The sequence below is a fragment of the Cryptomeria japonica genome, chromosome 9 (assembly GCF_030272615.1).
Source record: "Cryptomeria japonica chromosome 9, Sugi_1.0, whole genome shotgun sequence".
NCBI lineage: Eukaryota > Viridiplantae > Streptophyta > Pinopsida > Cupressales > Cupressaceae > Cryptomeria > Cryptomeria japonica.
The window spans coordinates 342,869,803-342,894,687 of record NC_081413.1 but is presented as its reverse complement, the minus strand read 5'-3'; positions in this window follow the sequence as shown (position 1 = coordinate 342,894,687).

Below are 24,885 nucleotides of genomic sequence, written 5' to 3'. Positions count from 1 at the left end.
AAAACACACAATTGGATTGCAAATATTTTATTTATTTATTTAAATAAGACACAACATTCAGATACATTGAGTTAGCTAAAGCTTTGATAACATAGCAGAAGACTAAACAAATCTAAGGAGTATCCCAACATGAGTATGTAACTTAACACCTAACTCAACTCACAACGTTTGATCCAATTAAGCAGGTTATCTTAATTACATGTTATTACTTAAAACATGGATATAATTTGTTCAGTAAATTAAAATTATAGATAATAGGACACGTTCATCCATTAAGGTTGAAGATGAGGCTAACATGAGTAAATTTACCCATTAAAGTTAAAACATAGATAGCATGTGGAGGTTCATCCATTAGAGTTAAAATATAGGTAACTTAATGAAGTTCATCCATTAGAGTTAAAATTAGCTAACATGATGAATTCGTCCATTATAGTTAAAATATAGCTAATAAGATGAAGTTCACATATTAAGGTTAAAATGTAAATAACATAATGAATTTCATCCATTAGGGTTAAAATATAGATAACTTGATGAGTTCATCCATTATAGTTAAAATAGAGCTAATATGATGAAGTTCATTTATTAAGATTAAAATGTAAATAACTAAATGAGTTCATCCATTTTAGTTAAAATATAGCTAATATGATGAAGTTCATTTATCAAGGTTAAAATGTAGATAACCAAATGAAGTTCATCCATTAGAATTACAATTTAGGTAATATGACGAGTTCATCCAATAATTGTTATCCATTCATTACGTTCAATTTTACATTAAACACCAAAGTAATATAATAATTTCTGTAGATAGGAAATGTGGAAATCATCAAAGTAATATAACAAATATTAGCCTAGTTCAATCACGAAAACTCAATTGCAATGATAACAATCCTGATTACACTCAATGAAAACATGAAAACAAGACATCAATTAAAACGCAAACCATTGCAAACTTGAATATCTCCTTCATGTGGCTCCATTGTCCTTCTTTCTCCTTCAAATAGCTTTGTTGTGGATCTCACCTACTAGTGCATAAGCATGATGTGAAAGCAAGTAGACAAGACGATAGCGCAAGAATACTAGAAGCGTGATTGATTCGACCAGAGATCAGGGGCCTTGATTGAAGAAATTCATCAAATTTATAGACAAATTGGAGAAAAGACAAGATTAGCATGAAGAGATTCGAATGGAAATTGCAAATCAAGAATGAAAAACATGACAAATTATGACAAATTTGCACTTTCTATGCAAAATTGATTGATTGATAATTTTGACAAAATTATGACAAATTTCTATGTCAAAATTGATTGATTGTCAATTATGACAAATTGAAATGTCATTCCCATGAAATTAGGAGAAATATTGGAGAAAAATGAAATTAGATGAATTAGAAATTAGGAAATTAGAAATGAGGAATTTAGGAATTAAGAAATTTAGAAAATTAGGAAATTAGGAATTAAGTGAATTAATTAACAATTTTTCATTTATTAATTAATTCACAAAAAGGGAGGAATTAGTTAGCCAATTAAATAAACATTTAATTGTGACACGAAGACTTAGGATAAATAAATAAATTATTTAACCTAGAGGGAGAAATGACAAACAAGGTTAAATGAATAAATCATGAAACCCTAGAAGATGAATTAGAAATGCAAGGATGACAATTAGGTCTTGATTGAAGGATCGATTTGATCATGATTCTGACTTGATAAAAGACCAATGCTAACAAATGATTTGGTTGATAAATGTGCCAATTGACGAGGAACAATGACTAATTGATCCAAATTGACATGATTGAGAAAGACAATGATCGATGACAAATCGATCACGAGATGACAAGATTGAAAATGACAACGATCAATGACAAATCGATTGCAAAATGACAAAATTGACAAGAAGACAAGGATCGATGACAAAATAGATTGCAAAAAAACAAGATTGAAAATGACAACGATCGATGACAAATCAATCGCAAGAGGAGAAGATTGAAAAGAGGACAAAACCCCAATTAGGATTGACGATGTCCAAAATGATGACAAATTAACACGCACATTGATGCGACAGGATAAGATTGATCAAAATCATGACTGAAGATTGTTATCGACAAGACCAAAATCAAAAGCGAGGCAAATGAAGAATGCAGAAGAAAGACTCGATGCTTGCAAATGATAAAGACCAAGTGTGAATCATAGGAGAAATGTTAATGCGACGCAAAAACCCTAAAATAAGGCAATGCGCAAATGTTAAAGTATGATTCCGCAAGCGCTGACTAGTTTTAGACGTCTACATTTTGCCCCTCTTTGAGAAAATGCAATTTTAAGCATTGTTTCAAAGAACAATAATGAAAATGCCCCAAACAATGACAATGACATATGGATGCCCCCTCGAGGAATTGGCCGGAAACATCCAAAAAAGAGGCCAATTGATCGATAAGAATGATAGAACATGATAGAAGCAAACAGTCTGTCAATCGGAGACCGGATGCACGAAGGACAAGCAATTAAAGATGCAAAAGACCATGACCAGCATATGATGGAGAGGGTGCACGTCCATCTATGCACTGACAAAGATCTATAAATGAGACAAAGACAGTGAAAATTACTCATTTGCACTAGCCAAAGAGGAGAATTTGTTGCTCTGGAAGAGGACACTTGTAGAGAGATGGTGAACATTCCAATGGCATATCACCTTAGAGAATGTGTACGCACCTACAGACGACCAGATGACATGGGAGCAGCAGTATGTATCTCAAAAACCCATATTGTCAATTTTATGAATTTTGATCGCTTGAGGGACATTACGGGGCCCACAGGGAATGCAGAAACTGACTTTTGCGCCTGTATGAGCGCATCCTGCACTTGTGTAGGGTATCCTAAGCTTGTGTAGGGTACACAGGCACAGGTTGTTTCTACACAAGCGCATGACTTAGCACACAGGTGCAGTTGTGCATTGGGAACCCTAATTTGGCCAAAAACAGCATGCGAATGATCCCGAAAAGGGGGATAAGAATAGGATAGGTCAAAATAGATTGGAAACACCCTGATTTGGACATGAAATAAGGAAATGTAGCCCATAGGAGAAAACCCTAAAACTGGCAAAATGTGCCCCAATTGTGATGCAGAGTCGACAGTATCCCCTGATTACGCGGGAGAACCATCTTGACTGCTTCATGTTACGACACAGACTCAGGAGCATGGACAGAGACACACTAGTAGGACTTGGAATAAACTATATCACATTCATGCCCTACTAGTTTATTCCAAGTCTCTGAATGCCATCGCTTTGCCAATGTGATAGAGTTTATTCCAAGTCCTACTCTATACTGTATGGCGTATCCTCCGCATTCCGATTCATGGAGAGATGATAGAGTATGACCCAGTGATAGGGAGGGATGCTTTGTGTAGATTATTTGAGTGCGACGCAGATGATCTGGATATCGTAGAGGGGGAGATTGGCTAGGAGACCATGGCATCAAAGTATGATTGACGATATGTGGTGATAGTCGTGGTTATAGCATGCCTACTAGCAAGGGATAGATGAGGACATGGATTCCCTATTGGATGGGGAAGAGTGCTAGAGTGGATGGTGACAAAGGGGATGGTGTACGCATGGGGACCATGTGTACTTGCTATGCTATATTTTCAGCTGCATCAGATAGCATATCAGGGGGTTCAGACATTGAGCTGTGGAGTCACACTGTTACAGGTATGGGCATTTGAGCACATAGCCATATGTCGACCGATCACAAAGAGACAGGTATTACCACACTGACCATATGTGTATTGCTATGGGGGAGCACTGAGACAGGGTCCTTTTGGATACATATTGTATTGGCGACACGAGCTAGACAGATTGAGAGAGTTCATATGGAGGCCATATCTTGATTGCCCTAGATGGTCAGATGATAGTGATGAGCTACCGTATTGTAGACAGGAGAGATACCTGATTGGGTGACCAGTGAATTGCCAAAGAGTGATTGAGATGTACCTACCAGAGAGAGTCAGATGATAGTTTGGAGAGAGGCAGGATGTACCCAGAGGGACTACACACTTTGCCTGATCTCACAAAGAGACGAGTCAGTGGGGGAGGATGATTCAGCCACACATTGCATATGCTGACTTCACACAGCTACAGTAGAGATAGTGGGATTGGAGATTAGATGTGGTGGATGCCAAGATGACAGAGGAGTATGAGAGATGGTTTGCACGATGACGGCCAGTGCCATTGACAGATCCTGATATTTCGGTACCGAGGAGACAGGAGGACTTCCCACTCACTGGAGAGGATGAAGGAGATGATGAGGATAGAGATGAGGATGAGGACAGGGAGGAGGATGAGGGGGATGATGAGGACAGAGATGATGAGGATGACGACTATGAGCCAGATTCAGCCAATCAAGAGTCATTGCAGGATATACCCCTAGAGCCAGAGACAGCTAGGATAGAGGAGATGGAGATGTGCAGGGCTACCATAGCGAGTCAGCATGATCATATTGCGACATTAGAGAGACAGAATGCTATCTTGAGGACAGAGTAGGATCAGTTTAGAGCGGAGATAGCCAGACTTACAACGACTTGAGATGCAGCAGTAGCTCAGGAATAGCGAGAAGAATAGAGAGTCACTTAGTATATTGGGTCGATTAGGGATGCCAGTGCATGGGAGATGGCATAGATGTTGGTAGAGACCAGAGAGGAGATACGCCATTAGAGGACACTATATGAGAGTGCAGTTCCACCAGAGTAGAGAGCAGCATCATATTGGGCACGATCAAGGACAGAGAGTAGGGCATGCTCTCGGAGGTCAGTGAGCAGCATGGGGGTGAGTGGACCTATGAGACCACCATAGCCAGGACCTTGGACAGAAGGGACATCATCCTTGAGACATGGCAGGGATGAGGAGTACAGAGGGAGCACCCAGTGACAGAGGCATGTGCTCCTTAGGACAGAGACAGATGTAGTTGGACATTTTGTAGTCAGCCTGCGGGCCATACTTAGGACAAACAGTCCAATTTTGTACTCTGATATTATTTTGATATATGATATGATATGCATTGATATGATGGGATGCAATGCGTTATGACTTATGTTATTTTCCATGCATGGATGTCTTATGCACTATTTATTGTGGAATATGTATGGACACATATTGATGTGTTTTCAATGCATTTATAATATGAAATGGATAAAATGCTTGACATGATGCTCGATGTGATGAAAATGTACTAACCAATGAATGCAGGATGCAGCATCTATGTTTGGGGAAATTGGAGCACTAGACCGAACTAACTATCTGAACTGACGAAAGAAATGTTAGTAAGAAGAAATGAGACAGAGGATAGTTTAGAGATGAAGAAAAAAAACTTGCTTTCAATAATGCCCTTTGTAGGTGAGAACCTTTATTTAATGTAGCAAAACGGATGCGTAGCATCATGGCATTGAAGGCCAGAGCTGAAATGCAACCCTTTTTTGCAAAAGACAGACACATTGCAGACAAACAACAATCACAACAAAAAAGAAAGGGACCATGAACCATCCCGGTCACTCTAAATCACTCAGTGACATCATCAAGCAACATAGGAACATGATCGAAGAGAAATCAGTAAATGATAAGACTCGCTAATTCCAACAAATCAAACAAACATCTTGATCTTCATCGTCAAAAGTTGAAAGTGTTGATAAGACAATCATGCTGTCTGGTTTCAGGGAATGCGGTACCTCGTCTAAGACAGGACACAGTCTGGTTTCGAGTATACCACACCCTATATAAGACTCATGATAATGTGCCAAGGACGAATGATATTGATGCTGACGTTCGATTAATAAGACAATTGTGATCAGTTTGAATGTCTGGTTTCATTGAAAAAGTTCATCTGTGAATGCGTGATTTTCATTAAAGTGCAGTGTGTGATTGCTTGTCATTGGAGGGATGCTTAGTGATCTATCTTATGCTCAAAGGGGATATTGTGTTGTTTTGTTTTTCCGAGTTTTTACAATTTTTTTTGTGTTCATTTTTTTTAGGACTTTATTTGATATTTAGGGATTATTTCAGGACAGTATTTGATTTTGTTGGATTTTTTCAAGACATTATTTGATTTTTTTGGATTTTTTTCAGGACATTTTTCGATTTTTTGAGATTTTTTAGGACATTTTTGGATTTTTTGGATTTTTTCAGGACATTATTCAATTTTTGGTGATTTTTTCAGGACATTTTTTGATTTTTTGTGATTTTTTCAAGACATTTTAAATTTAAAAGTTCCAGTGATTGATCAGGACAAGGGGAATGCACCCAATGCACGTCTGAAAGAGATATATAGAGGCTAGGACTGAAACATATGCACAAGAAATGGAGTATGCAAGACAATGATGCTGACCAATTACAGGCCTGAAACAGAACATTGGGTCAAGACAAGGATAGACTTAATAAACCTTTAGAGAGAAAGCATAGCTAGAGGTCAGGATAGATGATGGAGCAATGATCGATTTTACACATGGTGCCTGTTTGCCAGGTTTTCACCATGGTACTTGCCCAAAGTGCCTGTTTGTCAGGTTTTCACTAGAGGGTGAATTATTTTTCTTTACTTTTTTGTTCTTTTCCTTTGTTTTTCACTTTTTTTTTTTGTATTTTTTGATCTTTTGGATTTTTTTGTATTTTCGTATTTTTTGATTTTTTTGTATTTTTTCAGGATCATACTTGAAGAAGTGCTGATAGAAAATTATGCCCAGTACTTGCGAAGGTGCATGCTATTTATAGGATCAGACAAAGGTTCACCTTCTAGGATGGCAAGCTGATATGCCCCCGAGCCATAGGCTGCAGCCACTATGAAAGGCCCAACCCAATTAGGTTCAAACTTGCCTTTGATGATGTCAGTAGATTGTACATTCTTGGGGTTTAAAACCAGATCTCCCACTTCGAAGTGTCGCCCTTTGACCTTCTTATTATAAGAGCGACGGAGACGGTTTTGATATGCTTGCAAATGTGTCAAGGCTGTCTGGGGTTTCTCATCTAACATCTCAAGCTGATGCAACCGAGAGACTCTATGCATCTCATCATCAATCAGATGTTGCAAGGAAACATGCAAAGAAGGAATCTCCACTTCCAAGGGTAAAATGGCTTCCACACCATACACCAAGGAATAAGGTGTTACGCTAGTAGGTGTGCAGATAGAAGTGTGATAAGCCCATAGTGCTGGATTCAACTGTACATGCCAATCTCGACTAGCGTCATTGACAACCTTTTTCAGGATCTTGATAATGGTTTTATTTGATGCTTCAGCTTGACCATTACCCTATGGATAATATGGACTGGAGAAACGGTGTTGGATATGAAACTTTTCACAGAGTTCCTTGACATCTTTATTCTTGAAGGGACGGCCATTATCTGTGACTATGGCAAGGGGAACCCCATATCTACATATGATATAATTCAATAGGAATTTTGAAATTTGTACACCAGTGATATAGGTCATGGGGATAGCCTCGATCCATTTTGTAAAATACTTTGTGGCTGTAATGATAAACTTGTGTCCATTTGCAGATGTCGGGTGAATCTTGCCAATAAGATCCAATCCCCATTGAGAATAGGGCCACGGAGATATGACAGAATGAAGCTCTTGGGCTGGTGCATGAATGTAATTTCCATGGATCTAGCATTTGTAGCACTTCTTAACAAAATTGTGAACATCCTTTTCTAGAATGGGCCAATAATACCCAGCACGAATCAACTTTTTGGCTAAGCTCAGACCATTGAAATGGCACCCACATATACCATCATGAACCTCATGTAAAGCTATTTGTGCTTCGTCAGAATCCAAACACCTGAGGAGGGTATGGTCAAAGGAACGATGGTAAAGGGTATCGGCAATGATGACATATTTGGCTATCTATTGGATGAAGGCTCGGCATTGGTTAGCGGAAAGGTTAGGTGGTAAGGTTTGGGATTTCAAGTATTGATATACATCATTGTACCACGGGGAGTTAGGACCAACAAGAATGCACATCACATTTGTTGTCGGAATGTCAAAAGAAGGGACAAGCAAGTGTTCGACCAAAAATTCACATTTATCCATATTGTGGGGCATATTTAACATGGAAGCAATCATAGCCATTGCATCTGCCGACTTGTTTTGCATTCTTGGAACTTGACTGAAATGGATAGCCATGAATTTTGTCTTGAAGAAATCTACCATATGCTTGTAGGGAATAAGCTTTTCATCTTTTGTCTCGTAGTCACAATTTTCTTAATAGATGACTAACTGAGAATCTCCATAGACTTGTAAATGTGTGATGTTCCAGTGGATCGCTACTCGGAGTCCTGTGACCAGTGCTTCATACTCTGCAATGTTATTGGTACAATGAAAAGTTATTCTGTAGGACTTGGGAATAGCATCACCTTGAGGGGTGACAAACAATATGCCTGCTCTAGATCCGAACTTGGTATGGGACCAATCAATGTATAACTTCCATTCATTAGAAGATGTAAGAGCAAAGACTGATTCATCTAGAAAATCGGTCAACATGGGATGATCATCATAAATAGGAGCCTCTGCAAGTTGATCCGCTATGACTTGCCCTTTTATTGCCTTTCACTCCATATACTCAATATCAAATTCACTGAAGATCAGAACCCACTTTGCCAGGCGACCCGTCAAAGCTGCTCTGCTAAGCAAGTAGTTCAAGGGATCAATTTTTGCAACCAGCAATGTTTGGTGATTTAAAATATAGTGTCAGAGTTTCTGTGTTGCAAAGACCACCACTAAGCATGCTCATTCAATAGTTGAATAATTCAGCTCATAGCCTACTAGTGTCCAGCTGATATAATAAATAGCTCACTCTTTGCCATTCTCATCCTGTTGGGCCAAGAGAACTCCTAGTGCCGTTTTAGTTGCAGAAATATACAATATAAATGGCTTTCCTTCTATAGGAGGCATTAGAATAGGCGGCAACAACAAATAGTCCTTGAGAGCTTGAAAAGCTGATTGATATTGCTCAGTCCATTTAAAAGTGACTCCCTTATGCAATAAATGCTAGAATGGATGACATTTGTCTGCCAATTGAGCTATAAAGCGACGGATTGACTGTAGCTTTCCTTGCAGACTTCTTAGTTGACGGAGATTAGAAGGAGGAGGCATATCCATTATTGCTTTAACCTTGGCCGGGTTGACCTCGATGCCTCAGTGAGAAACAATGTACCCTAGTAATTTGTCGACTATGACACCAAAGACACACTTCTTTGGATTTAGTCTAAGCTTGTAAGTTTCCATTCGGTCAAATATTGGGCCCAGGATGGCTAGATGACTATCTCTTGTGACAAATTTGCATAATAAGTCATTAAAATAGTCCTCCATCAAAGTATGCATGAAATCATGGAAAATTGTCATCATTGCTCTTTGATATGTTGCGCCGGCATTTTTAAGACCAAAGGGCATCACATTCCAATAGTAGGTACCCCAAGCACATGTGAATGCAGTCTTATGTTGATCTTCAGGAGCAATGCAAATTTGGTTATAGCCAGAGAAACCATCCATCAATGAGAGCATCTCATAACCAGCCGTCATGTCAACTACGATGTCTATATTTGGCAGTGGAAAGTCATCTTTAGGGCATGCTTTATTGAGATCCCTAAAATCTATACAGATTCCGATGCCCCCAGTTACTTTGCTAACTGGTACCAAATTTGAAATCTAGTCTGCATAATCAATGGGTTTGATAAAGCCCACATCTAGTAATTTTTTCAGTTCTACCTTGACCAAGAGAGCCACCTGGGGATGCATCTTTCTGAGTTTCTGTTTGACAGGCTTGGCATCTGCTTTTAATGGCAAGTGATGAAGGACTAATTCTGGGTCAAGGCCAAGCATATCTGCGTAGGACCATGCAAAACTGATCTTATTCTCAAGAAAGAAATTGACAAAATCTATCTTTTCCTATTTTGATAGAGACGCAGCAAAATGAATGACCATAGGGTTGTCAGGTGTACCCAAATTCATTTCTTTAGTCATTTCCACAAGCAATGTTGATTTATCCTGACTTGATAGGGGTATGTCCAATCTTCCACCTTTGGGTGCCTTTGAGAGGTTTTCACCCGCAGGTACATCTTTTATTTTTACTTTTGTATGATCAGAGAGTGCCTTACGGTTTTCACTCAAAGACCTATCTTTTTGATTTTGTACTTTTTCTTTTCTTTTTTCATTTTGATGACTAGAAGATAGAGTTGACTCCCCAAAATATGCTATGGAATCCAGATCAATAGCAATTCCTGCCTTGTGATCACCTTGTGTTATGCCTTCTCGTAGTCCAAGGAATTCTGCAATTGCTTCATCATTTTGAAAACAATCCAATGTGAGTGGTTCTTGTTGGTCATGTTGGATAAGTTGGGGATAGACGAGGGGCATGTCATCATCGGTTTTAAGGAGGGAGAGGACTGAGATGGTAAAAATGTAAACATCTATGGTATCACTCTCTGAACTACTCATATCTGATTCGGAGCTTGGGTCCCATAATGACTCTATCCAAGCATTAGGACATGTTTTAGGAGGGGGAGTTATTTCATGTTTGTCTTCCATAGGAAAATCATCAGGGTCAAGGAAAACATTGTCAAGGGCATAGGAGCTAGAAGAAAAAGAACTCCACTCCCATTCATTGGAATCAGTTTCGGGTCGGGTATCCTCAGGTGTTATTTCATCATTAGAGTCATGCCCCTTTCCACACGTGGTCACTTTGGTAGATGAGGATCCAATTCGCAATGGTACAAAACCTAACCCTAAAGTTGGAGGTCGCATCTCAGGTATAATAGGTTCTAGCCTTCCATTTTTGTCCGGGCCTAAGCCACTGTAGCCATCATATCCTTTCTTCTGTAGCATAGTAAATCCTTTGTCATACCATTCCACCGGCAACCTGATAGCTGGGGTCTTAGTTGGATCCTTATAAAGCCAATCTATGACATCATCATCTAAATTTTCTTTGTCAAGTTCACCCCATCTTGTAAATGTAGTGGGAGGTTGATATTGAATAACTACCTTGGGTTCCTTTTGCAACAAATGTGGTTTGCCATATGATTTTGGAGATATTGGTAAATTCCCGATGAGGAACGTTTGATCCATTGAATATTCTCCTCATCCTTGGTCCTGTATCTTCAATTTTCCTTTGACAGCATCTAACAATTCTTTAGGATCCACATAACTATGTGAGTGGGCCTCTCTATTGACTGGGACTTGCTGTTGAGGGGAATCCCTTAGAGTAGCACAAAATTGAAATGGATTAGGATCTCCTGGAATTGTTATCTCAGTTCCATTGTAAGGATATTTTAAACATTGATGATAGGTGGATGGAACTGCTTTCATTGCGTGGATCCATAGACGGCTAAGAATCATATTATAAGGGAGATCGAGATCTAAGACCTATAAGAAAGTGTTTTCTATCACTGGCCTGACTCTGATAGGCAATGTAATTATCCCTTTAGATGGGTGCTCAGCATCATCATATTCTTTGATTGTTATTCTTCTAGAACCATCAATGTCATTTTCTGTATAACCAAGGCCAATGACCACTCTCAAGGTACAAATATTAAGACCTGCTCTGCCATCTATCAAGACTCGTTGGATTTTGCAATTATGGACAAAGACTTAAAGATGTAAAGGATCATTATGAGGGAGCTTATCAGGTGAAATATCATTATCAGAAAATGCAACATTTTGGGAAACAACTAGATGTCCAATTCGGGCTTGAAACTGGTCAACATCAATGTCTATCGGGATAGTGGACTCAATTAAAGCTTTATCTAGGACTGCGTGATGCATGGGGGACATTTTCAACAACTCAAGGATTGATATTTGTGCAGGTGTCTTTCCTAGATGATCTAGGAGATTATACTGACTCACAGGAGTTGATTTGGGAGGAACTGCAGGAGTTCCTTTCAGGACTATTTTGGATTGACGAGTGGTGACTGTGCAAGAAGGATCTTGTCCCTTTATTCTTAGGGTGGAAACATACTCATTTGACATGCGAAAACAATTGATGACATTGTTATAACCAGTGTTTGCATAATTTGTTGCTTGGGTAGAGTTTGAAGAGGATGCTTTACCCTTGTCATGATCAAGCAAAGGAGTTTTGAAAATTGTATGATCAGTGTTAGAGGTCACGTTGGGTGGATCTACCTCAATTACTCCTTGCTCTAACAAGTCTTGAATCATATGTTTCAATTGAAAACATAATGCGGTTTTATGTCCTTTTGACCGATGGTACTCACAATATGCATTATCATTCCACCAATGCGGCTTTACCACTAGTTCTGCCTTGATATCTGGTAACTTGATAAATTTTGCTTGTATTAATTTTTTCATTACTGACTTAATAGGCTCTCCCAATGGTGTGAACTGTCGAGGAGGTCCATCCCTTGATCAGAAAGGTTTGCGTTGCTGGTTTTGTTGCTGGCCTTGTTGTTGATTATATTGTTGAGTGTATTGTTGAGTATGTTGTTGGTATTGCGGCTATTGAGTAACATTGTTCACTGGTGTTTGGTTTCATTCCATAGTTGACATATTAGGAACACTCAATTTCTTGATTGTGAACGGGGGTTGATTTGCATTCACCGTTCTTGCATCAACAACTCCATCATTAGTGAAATTCTTGTTTTTTTACCAAAATCTATTTCTATCCCCTGAATTGTTTGTGTTGTCAATGTCTTTGTTAAGCTTAATGATTCCCTTGGCTACAAGAGCGGTTTCAATGTTCATCCCTTTCTTAATGAGTTTCTTGATAGTACTGGGACTTTTCAATTTTAGTTCATACATCATTTCTGGGACCAAGTTTTGGATAAACAAGTTCACTTGTTGTTCTTCAGGTATTTCTAGGGAAGAACGACTATACAAGCTTCACCATCGTTGCAAGAAAGTCACTAATGGTTCCCCTTACTTTTTCTTAGTGTTGCATAAATCTAACATGGTCACGTCACTGTCGATGTTGAACGTGAAGTGAGATATAAACTTTTGAGCTAGTTCCGACCAAGTCTTTATATTTCCTGGCAGATGCGAATACCAATCCATGGCTTGTCCCGTGAGATTTCGAGCAAATGAGCGCATTAAATATGTTTCCTCATAACTCACTTCGGTACATGCCATGAAAAATGTTCGAATGTGATCTTTTGGATTGCCATTCCCTTTATATTTCTCAAAATTAGGTGCCTGAAAATGCTTAGGGAAGGGAGGCATGTATAAGCTCTTGTCAAATGGATTAGGACATAAATCTTGATCTCTGTACAACTTCTTTGTTCCTTTGGTTTCTAATGCATCGACTTGTCGTTGCAACTTCTCAAGCTGTTGCGCAATTGTATCAGATTTTGGAGGTCCATCATTAATCCTGGTGGGTACTCTTTGTCGATACATCATGTTTCCGATCGGTTGTTGATGCTCTGAAATTGCCGTCTTTGGTGTCTCTGGCATATAATGTTCTTGGTACACCTCTTGTTGTTGTGGTTGTGCCATGCCTTGATATTGACCTTGTTGTTGTGCTTCTTGTGGTGGAATCATCATTTGTATCCTAGGTTGATATTGCAATTGAGGGTGTTGTTGATATTGCACAGGCATCAATTGTGGTTGTGAAGTATGATAACTTGTTTGTCTTGTCACATATTGAGGCACATGTTGTTGTTGATGCTGACGAATCAGATTTTGCTGACTTTGTGCCAATTGTTGTCGCGGTGTAAATCCCATCATTTGCAAAAAACTTTGTTTGGGTGGTTTTTGTTGTTTCTCCTTAAGATGGGGTATGGCACTTGCATTAACTTGCTGTGTTGTTTGTCCAATCCATTGTGGTGGTTGCAAGTTTGCATTAACTTGTAATGGTGCAGAGGGCGCTGCAACTTGTTGTCGAATGCGATATTGTTGTTGTTGAGCATTGTTTGTTTGCACATTCGATTGTACCTTTTGTGTATTACTCAATTGTTGCAACATTTGTTGTTGGTGCAAACCACTATCTATAGCTCTTTGTGTCACCATTATTGAAGGATCTGTCACAATAGTCTACATGACAGGTACTTGAGTGTTTGGCAAGTATATTGAACTTAGCGGGACATAAGAACTTTGTTGTATCGTGGAATTGTTTTGGACAATGGTGAGATCAGGCATTCCAGTCGTGAAGCTTTCTTGCATCTTAGATTTTGATCCAATTTTATGCATGTGAGGAACCACTTCTTGTTGAGGGATAGCTGTCAATATTTGTGTGGTCTTCATTTGATCTTGTGTTACAGGTGTTGTGTTAAATAATGGATTATTTATTGTCTCAAATGGTGACTTTTGAGGAATAGTCACTGTCAATGCCTTTGAAGCATGTTTACTCATCAAGGTAGGTTGAGTTTCTTGTTGCACATGTTCTTCATTCGGATGCAGAGAGAAACTTAACAACTCACCACCTTGTTGTTTTTGCACATTGATTTGCTCACTTGAGGAGGTCACATTACTCATCATGTCAAGATATTTTTGTGGGAACATATTAAAGACCTTGTTCAAGAATTTATCCATCTTTTTTGTCAACTTTGGATATTGAAGGAACATATCAACATCATCAAAAGCATCAGAATCTGATGAAGAATCTGGTAAAATGTTTTGATTTGTTTCTTGTTGAATGCCTTGATCTGAACCAAATCCTTGTGAAAGAGTTTGTTCCTCATGTAACGTTTGAATCTCATGTTGTAGGTTTGGTTGATTCCAATCGAAAGGTGCATTTCCTCTTGGTGTTGGTGTAACACTCCCATGTCCTAGTTTCATGGGTACAAATACTGGTTCATATAATGGAGGTGGTCCAAGTTGAACCATTCCATATGGTGGTAATGATGTGTTTGATGAACCTTCAATTTGTACTATTTGACTAGTTTGAAACTGTGAATTTGATATGTTGTCAATGGGTTGATACGTTGGTTCGCCCATCTTTTTAGATTTTGACCTTGTCTCAATAGGCATGTCACTATGCGAATGCAATATTTTTGGAATTTTTCAAGGATAATGTATGATATGCAACTAAATGCAAACTAAATAGATGAAAATGCAATCTATGTTTTTGTTGCTTTTTCAAGATTTTGACAAACTTTTTGGAATGCAAATCTAAGAAAGAGACCCTTAGGAAATTGAAATGACATCTAGACCTCAAAGGACAAAAGGACCAAGTGGCAAAAGGACAAAATGACAATGTCTCCTCTATATGCTTGGATACTAAGCTAGGTTTGACAAAAAAAATGATATGGATGACAAAAAGACAAAAGTTTGATAAGGTCAAGACTTCCTAACAATGACTTAGGGTTTATCAAAGATTTGGATTACTCAAGTATGACAAAACCTGGTTTTGACACTATATGCTAAGGGACAATTACTATGCAAATGACCCTAATATGATATGATAATGACCTAAACATAATGAAGGGACCTAGGGTATGCAAATGCAAATGTATGACAATGTCAACCTAAAGTTGAATTATGAAATGGTATTACTCTAGTGCAAGAGGACACATGCAAATGAATGACCCTTATTGATATGCGAAAGGAGTATGACCTAGGTGAAACCTAACCTTGGTACTTGACAATGACTTTGCAAAATGCAAACCTAGGATGAACCTAAATCTAAGTGACATGAATGTTGAGACAAGATTTTGAAAAATGGCTGACAACCATGTTTGAAGATGTTTTGAACTTTGTTGAATGAAATGTTCTTGTGTTTAACCTTGTTTTGAATCAATTTTGTCTTGGTTTCGAAATGAGACACAACTCAACTTTTGACAAGTAAAGAAGACAAGATATTTTAACTTAGACTCAAGACAATCATACTCATTCACACATTTCTTATGGATGGCAAAGGTAGTAGGTACTTGAGAGGTAGACTCAATATGAGATTCAAGGAGAATACATAGATGCTTGACCCCACGAGCTCCCCTCCACGGCATTCACTTCTCAGGGTAGCCAAGCATCAATCCCCATGGAAATCTCCCCATGGCGAACTTAGTATCTCTTCCAAGTATCCGAACTCATCCTTCTCAAGAAACTAGAAGGATTTTTGGCCTCTAAATACAAGGTGTTTAGTCAGGATTTCTGTTAAGCGTTACTCCTTGGTGTCATGCAAGTGTGATTGAGACATTAAGCCCACCAAGATACCAAACAAATGTAGTTGCGCAACCATGATTTAGACCTTGAGGTCCTACTTAGATGTTGATATGAGAAAGAGTCCAAGGGTCATCACTTCCCAAGTAACTACAATTCCCGCGTAACCCTTCCTTCAAAGCTTTCGCTCATCAGGTATTTGTTTATAGTGAGTTAGAATGCCAAGGTATTCTAGCCGTACTCACTTTGGGTTGTTCCCTTCTCATGATTGTCACTTGCTTGCAAAAGAAAGCAAATGGTCGGGAAGGCAGGCCCTCTAAAGGTAACACACAATCAAAACATGAGAATGGTATTGAAGATCTGGATTTCTGATCACCCTAAGAAGGATGAGAGCATACTCTCCTACTCCAATGTCAAACTCAACAATCAACATACGTTCATTCCATCCTACTTAGCAATCAAAAACTAGGTGCCTAATTATGAATTACAAACACAAGGTTTAGTTGGAGTATAAGGCAACCTGCAAAATCACCAAGTCAGAAGTTTAATTTGCTTAGTCTTTGACTATCGAACCTGCATAAAATGTGTTAGTAGTTTCATTTATTGTCTTTGTCATGCGTAATGCCAAGGTGCTGCACAAAGAATTAGTACCAAAAGACCAAAAAACAGAAACAGGATGCAAAACAAAACAATTTGCAAGTAAAAACAATGCCTTTTACCTCTGTTTCTGGCCTTACACAGGCGCAGAATGTCTTACATAGGTGCAGATTGCAGTGACATAGGCACAGAATACAGTAACACAGGCACAGATCCCTTTGACACAGGTGCAGAAGTCCTTGACACAGGTGTAGAATGCTTGACACAGGCGTAGGTTGCTCTTACACAGGCGCAGAAGTTCTCAGAAAGCCCTGCATTACCCTGTTTCTTGGGTTTTTCACCTGCAAATCAACTCAAAAGCACTCAAAAGCATGGTTAGGGGGTTAGTTCATGTCGGGTTCACCAATTAATGTAGATAGGAAATGTGGAAATCATCAAAGCAATATAACAAATATTAGCCTAGTTCAATCACAAAAACTCAATTGCAATGATAACAATCCTAATTACACTCAATGAAAACATGAAAACAAGACATCAATTCAAACGCAAACCATTACAAACTTGAATATCTCCTTCATGTGGCTCCATTGTCCTTCTTTCTCCTTCAAATAGCTTTGTTGTGGATCTCACCTACTAGTGCATAAGCATGATGTGAAAGCAAGTAGACAAGACGATAGCGCAAGAATACTAGAAGCGTGATTGATTCGACTAGGGATCAAGGGCCTTGATTGAAGAAATTCATCAAATTTATAGACAAATTGGAGAAAAGACAAGATTAGCATGAAGAGATTTGAATGGAAATTGCAAATCAAGAATGAAAAACATGACAAATTATGACAAATTTGCACTTTCTATGCAAAATTGATTGATTGATAATTTTGACCAAATTATGACAAATTTCTATGTCAAAATTGATTGATTGTCAATTATGACAAAGTATGACAAATTGAAATGTCATTCCCATGAAATTAGGAGAAATATTGGAGAAAAATGAAATTAGATGAATTAGAAATTAGGAAATTAGAAATGAAGAATTTAGGAATTAAGAAATTTAGAAAATTAGGAAATTAGGAATTAAGAGAATTAATTAACAATTTTTCATTTATTAATTAATTCACAAAAAGGGAGGAATTAGTTAGCCAATTAAATAAACATTTAATTGTGACACGAAGACTTAGGATAAATAAATAAATTATTTAACCTAGAGGGAGAAATGACAAACAAGGTTAAATGAATAAATCATGAAACCCTAGAAGATGAATTAGAAATGCAAGGATGACAATTAGGTCTTGATTGAAGGATCGATTTGATCATGATTTTGACTTGATAAAAGACCAATGCTAACAAATGATTTGGTTGATAAATGCACCAATTGATGAGGAACAATGACTAATTGATCCAAATTGACATGATTGAGAAAGACAATGATCGATGACAAATCGATCACGAGACGACAAGATTGAAAATGACAACGATCAATGACAAATTGATCGCAAAATGACAAAATTGACAAGAAGACAAGGATCAATGACAAAATAGATTGCAAAACGACAAGATTGAAAATGACCACGATCGATGACAAATCGATCGCAAGACAACAAGATTGAAAAGAGGACAAAACCCCAATTAGGATTGACGATGTCCAAAATAATGACAAACTAACACACACATTGATGCGACAGGATAAGATCGATCAAAATCATGACTGAAGATTGTTATCGACAAGACCAAAATCGAAAGCGAGGCAAATGAAGAATGCAGAAGAAAGACTCGATGCTCGCAAATGATAAAGACCAAGTGCAAATCATAGGAGAAATGTTAATGCAATGCAAAAACCCTAAAATAAGGCAATGCGCAAATGTTAAAGTATGATTCCGCAAGCTCTAACCAGTTTTAGACGTCTACAATTTCATCATAACTAATGAGGTCTTTTTATGTATACGTATTTTCATTAGCGTTAACCGAATACATTCTTTCAAGATCTAATTTATTGCATTTAAGAGACGACTGCATACATGCATTATGATAAATCTCATCTAAACCACTTATACATTCTATCAAAATACCATCCATACATGCAAACACTAAACAAGAAGCATAAGGACAAAAGCATCACATAACACCAAATTGATATCGGAGTTCACCCCTAAAGGGCTACATCTCTAGGTCTACTCAACTGCAAGACCCCTCTGATCATTTAAATAAGTTAAGGGTACATAAGGTTCACATTACTTACAATCCTACCATCAAGGCGAACACAACCAATATACAAACAACCACATCGGTCAATAAATACATAGACGATCCCTACATAGAAACGGATCCAACTGAACATATTAAAAGAAAATACAAAGGTCCATTGCCCTGACGATACCCTAAATAGAGACCTGGCCAACTATGGTCAAACACAAATCACTCTCGACACCTGCATAAAGGACAAGACCAGTTATAACACCATCACAAGGCAATAGAAAAACTAGAGACCGAAGACATAACAGGTACCCCAAATCAAACAAACAACAAGATCCAAACAAAACATATCAAGGCCTTGCCATTACTTTAAACAAAAGCGAAAACTGAAATTAACTTGCATAGGCAATAACAGGGCAAGGGCAATATTCTTTTCTATTGGTTTAAACAATGAAAATCGATCAAGTTTTCTAAATGATCTAAGTTTTCAAAATTACATTAACAGAAAAATCACCATTACAAGGTGAATACAATACCACAATTACAATAATGCCATTTGTCTAATTCTCATTACAAAGGAAAATTATAAATAAATCATTTATTTCGCTAAATGAAAATATCATTAACTTACCAATTTTCCAATCGATACATTATTAAATTTTCTGATAATTCCAATAGCATATCATTTAAGTTTTCAAAATATCCAATGATAAACATTTCTCTTTTTTTTTTTATTACTCATATAAATTTCCAAATAACCTATTATCATTTAATTTCTCAAATAATATATTCTTGAATATTATATTATTTAAAATTTCCAAATAATAAACATATTTTATTTCAAAAATTTCCAATAAAAGTAATTATTCTATCTATACCCAAAAGGGTACTTCATACTACACAGATTCCAAAATTAATTATTAATTAATATATATTTATTAATCTTCATTAATAAAAATATATATTAATAATAATTAATAATAGTATAAAAAACTATAAAAACAAACTTTACATAAAATAAGTTTTATTATTTTATTATTTTTTTTTCAAGAAAAAAATAAACAAAACTTAAAATTTAATATATATATATATATTTTTGTTGTATTTTAAAAAAAGTTTAACTCGCCACATAGTGGCCCCCACACCATGGTTACCACAGCCATGGATCCCACGGGCTGTCATTACCACAACTGTGGTTTCCACAGACTGTGGTCTCCACAGCTGTGGAGAACCACAGACTATGGTTTCCACAATGTGGAATCACAGTCGTGGCCTCCACGTTGTGGAGCCACAGAATGTGGACTCCACAGTCTGTGATTTCCACAGCGTGGAACCACAGCCGTGGGTTTCCATAGGACCATGGGTAGAGCGAAAGCTCCCCACGCCCAAAATCAAGATTTAAATAAAAAAAATTATAAATGCTCCCAAAAAAAAATATAAACAAACCCCAAATCTGCAGTCTCAGACTCAGAATTCTCTGAGAAATAAATTTCGTTTTCAAATCCTCAGACATGTATATGCATTTTTTGATAATCTCAAACAAAAAGAATCCCCAAATTTAATAAAAGTAAACTAAAACCCCCAATTTCCATTTATTCACAGTCTCGGTAATATTTTCCAGAATGTCTAAAAACACCATTTTGAAGATTTTTCCAGAATAATATTATTTTTCCAAAACACATACTTGCTGAAAAAAAAAAAAAAAACTAAATCCAACAAGAAAATCTTGAGCATAATGGAGATCATTTCCCAAAAAATGAATCCACCAATTTCCCAACTTTAAACTAACATGCATAGATTTAAAACCCAAACCCCATTTCAATCAAGAAATTTCTTCCAAGGAAAACAACCAGAAATTTTATTTTCATTTTCTTTTTTTTCTTTCAAGAAAGGAAACAAAAAATGAATCCTACCTCTCTTCGCATTCCTGGCAAGATCCGATGGAGAGCCCAACCTGCAATTCAAGAAAACCTTCCTTTCCTCCAAAATCCCCAATTTTCTCCATCCAAAAATATTTTTCCCCAAAAAAATCAACAACCCTAAAAATATTTTCCAACCTAGGTTAAATGGAATAAAATTTGACCCAATCTCCCAATTTCAAATTTAAACACTTTTTAAATAAAAATAATAAAAAAATGAAAAATCATTCTTTTCAACTATTCAAATAATCTAACTTGCTTTTCTAATTAAAATTAAAATGCTTCTCTCTCATTTAATATTAGTTTTCTCAATATTAACAAAGCTAACATTTATACTCCACAATATTAATGAGGGTAAAATATTTTAATTGAATTAAATTCCCAAAATCAATCTTTCACACTATATCAAATATATATATAAATTAAACTTACTTTTCTAATAAAAATTGATTTTCTTAAATAATTAAAATTAACCTTTCTATTCCAAAAAGCAAAAAGGGATTAAATTATTTCTATTTTGAATAACTTTAAATCTTCCCTTTTCAAAATGCATAAACTAAATAAATTCATGATTTTAAGTTAACCATTCAATTAAACTTGCTACAAACATAAATAGAGCGATCTTTTTAATTAATGATTAATCACATAAAAGAAACCTATTTATTTTAATTCCTCAATTGCTATTGCGTAAGTGAACACATTAAATCAAATTAAATACTTAGGATAAAATACTCAATTTTTACCACATGCAACCCAAGAAAGCCAACCAAATACACGACCTGCAAACCCAAACAAAAAGAGAAACTGACGGACCACAGGTGAGGCTCACTTGAACATGACTAGGATAAAATGAGGGTTTTACGACCACCTAACCCAAATTCTAAGGGCGAAAGAGGTATACTCAACCCTATGAATCCAGGTGAAGACGAACCTTGCACCACGGTGGTACTGTACCTACAACCAAGAGTCACACAAGCATATATATATATATATTTAATGAAGGTGTTAGCTCGAGATCAATAACAAGAATCAAGGAAACAATTAAACTTACATAAGAATTGATGTGAAAGCACATTAACAGGTACGCACAATAATCATAATATCTGACTACAACATTACATTACAGTAAATCAACCATTCAAGAATGCCACATAAGAAGTCAACCAAGGTCAAACCGGTTTTACAAAGCTGACTAGAGTAGGGGCACTACATTCTCCTCCCCTAGGCTTCGACTTACTCCTGGAAGTCGTAAGGCTAAGTGGAACTCATGCAACATGTATTAGCCCTGAAACTCAATTAACAATTATCAATTTGCACATATGAATCTTTTCACAAATAATTGAAATATTATTGCTAAATCCTCTACGAATGTTATTATCCATTGACAAGATACATCTAAATCCCTATATTTCTTATAATATTATGGGGGATTATTAATAATCATAGTAGAGATACAAAAAAATTATTCCTTTCATTACATCCAATTAAAGCATTGAAAGAGATACACTACAATGTCCATACTCATCTATCAAACATGACAAGAAAAACATGCCATCATGATCAATTTCTTTAACCAATACATCTTTTTACAAAACCTTATCGCATAGAACTAGCTTCAAATATCAATTTCTACAATCGAGTTAACTTTCAATAAATAAGAGCAACGTAAATAACTCAATTGTTTACACTTTTCAGGCATAAAAGAACCTTTCCAATGACTATATCCCATAACATAGTGACAAGTTAACACCATTTGATCCATGATTTCACATATTAACCATCCACATAACTAGAATACACAACTCAAAAGGCCACATGTGAGCATGTCTAATGCTTGGTCAAAGATAACATGCATGATCAACATCTCTATGCCTGATCTCAGAACAAATAACATAATCATAAATATCCAACATCTCACTCAAGGGCTTGATGGTGCTAGGGCACACCATAGTGGTGCTACCTTCCATACAAGACCCTCGTGAACATCCCTTGTTGCGTAAGGTGTTTAGCCTCCAATAGATAGTCACCACTCATAGGTAGGTAGTGGATCCTATCTGTCTCACAACCTCACATACCCCCATCCTCAAGGTTCCCTACATCTACTTCCTCGTATACACTCAACCAAGACCGTCTCCTACATTCTTGGAGAGGAATTCACATTTCAACACAAGTCTAGCATACAAAAAACAATAAGGATAAACCAGTTTAGCCACCAAAGTACAGAAGAATAAAGATAATAATCATCAATTCCAACAATAAGGCAAGAAAATAATTCTGGAATTGCAACAACACCAAATCAAGTAAGAAAAAGATCTCAAGATCGTGGCTAAACCTTCAAGGTCAAAATAAAATAAATTGCTGGCCCACAAGGAAATAAATAAATAAAAATATCGTAAGTGCACATAACATCACTATGTGACTAGCATCTAGCCACCAATGAAGAATGAAGGAACAATCGTCTAGCTATCGCAGTAGCTCATCATGTGGTGTGGCCTAGTCACACATCCGCATGGCATGGTAGTGTGCACCTCGACATCACCCTACATCATGATGTCACGCAGCATGGCTCTACCCTAAACCAGTCGGTAGGCCGCATGGCAATGTCTACTACATCCCACATCGTGTCTCGGCATGGCATGGCAATACTCCAAGCGGAAAAAGGCACGCAATGGACATATCCCGCATGGCAGTGTACCTCATGGAGAAGGGCATGTGCAGGTCATACCCTGCATAGCGACGTACCTCTTAGGATACTTGTCGTAAGCCAGAGGTATACATGGCTAAGGTCCACCCACATGTCTACCAATGCTAGACAATTGGCAGTTCACGTGAAAAAATAACATACCTTTCATGAAAACAAGGCAAAATATCCTCCAATAAAACCATCATTCTGCTCAAGTACTGACATCAATATGCTCAAATAAAGGATAGGAATAGGCTGGCACACATGATCCTTATAAATCGGTTCATCACAAGGGAGAGTATTGAGTACACCTATAATACAGTTTCATTACATAACTATATTTTTCCTCGAAATAGAGAAGCTAAAGTCGCTTCACGTCGATATTACTCGTATGTCATTCCATACTATTCAAGGAATGGTGACTTTTAACACTACCCCTTCACATACTGACTTATCAACAACTCATTAGTTGGCACTCAATAAGGAAACAAATAAGCAACATCACATAAACAATATGGTTTCCCATACTCATAAGCAAACATATCCTCCATGGTTGTTTACTTCACCATCCCATGGGCACACATAGAAAGCACGGGTTTCTTACAATACACAAGGAATAACACCATTACTGGTTTAGTCACATTTACAGGGAGTACTTTTTAGTACACTATCATCTACTCAAGGAAGGTTTTAATTATGCTTCCCACATGAATACTGAATAAAGTTTATTCTAGATACAAGTACTGAAATTATTCTTAACCATTCAAAATTACATAAGGAAATAACATCATTCCTATATATTTCTCTAATTCCACTAAGCATTCAAATTCCCATTACTAACTATGCAATTTTCATTCTGAAGCTTAAGACTTTCATCTTTCCATAAGAAGCCCAAAAGCAAACATACAATTTCATATGCATTATTAAAATTCATTTTAAATCAATGCATTCTTAGTCGCATTTCTAAAAATCTTATGATTTAGGCAAAGAGAAGGAAAAGAGAGTTTGGTAATCAAACTATTTCCTACAAGGACACAAGATCAACAAGATCACACTACAAGCCAAAATTTCTCACTATAAGTCTATCATTTTAATTGCACGGGTTTCATTTCACTATTGTTTTAGGAGGATGCCAAACAACCTAACATGACATTTCCAATTATTATGGTTGCAACAAAATGTTCTAGTTTTCCGAACATGAAATCAAGACAGACTATCCTTCGATAATACAAGACCTCTTGAGGACACTCACTATTCTTAGTTCAAAACAAAACATATCAAAATCTGCAACCTATCATTGAAAATTCAAGGTACGGTAAGAAGATAAGCGAGGAGCTATCAACTAAATATTACACATTTATGCATACACATCAAACAAGCTTTTCATTTCCAATTTCTAAACATAATAAGGCATTTACATATAT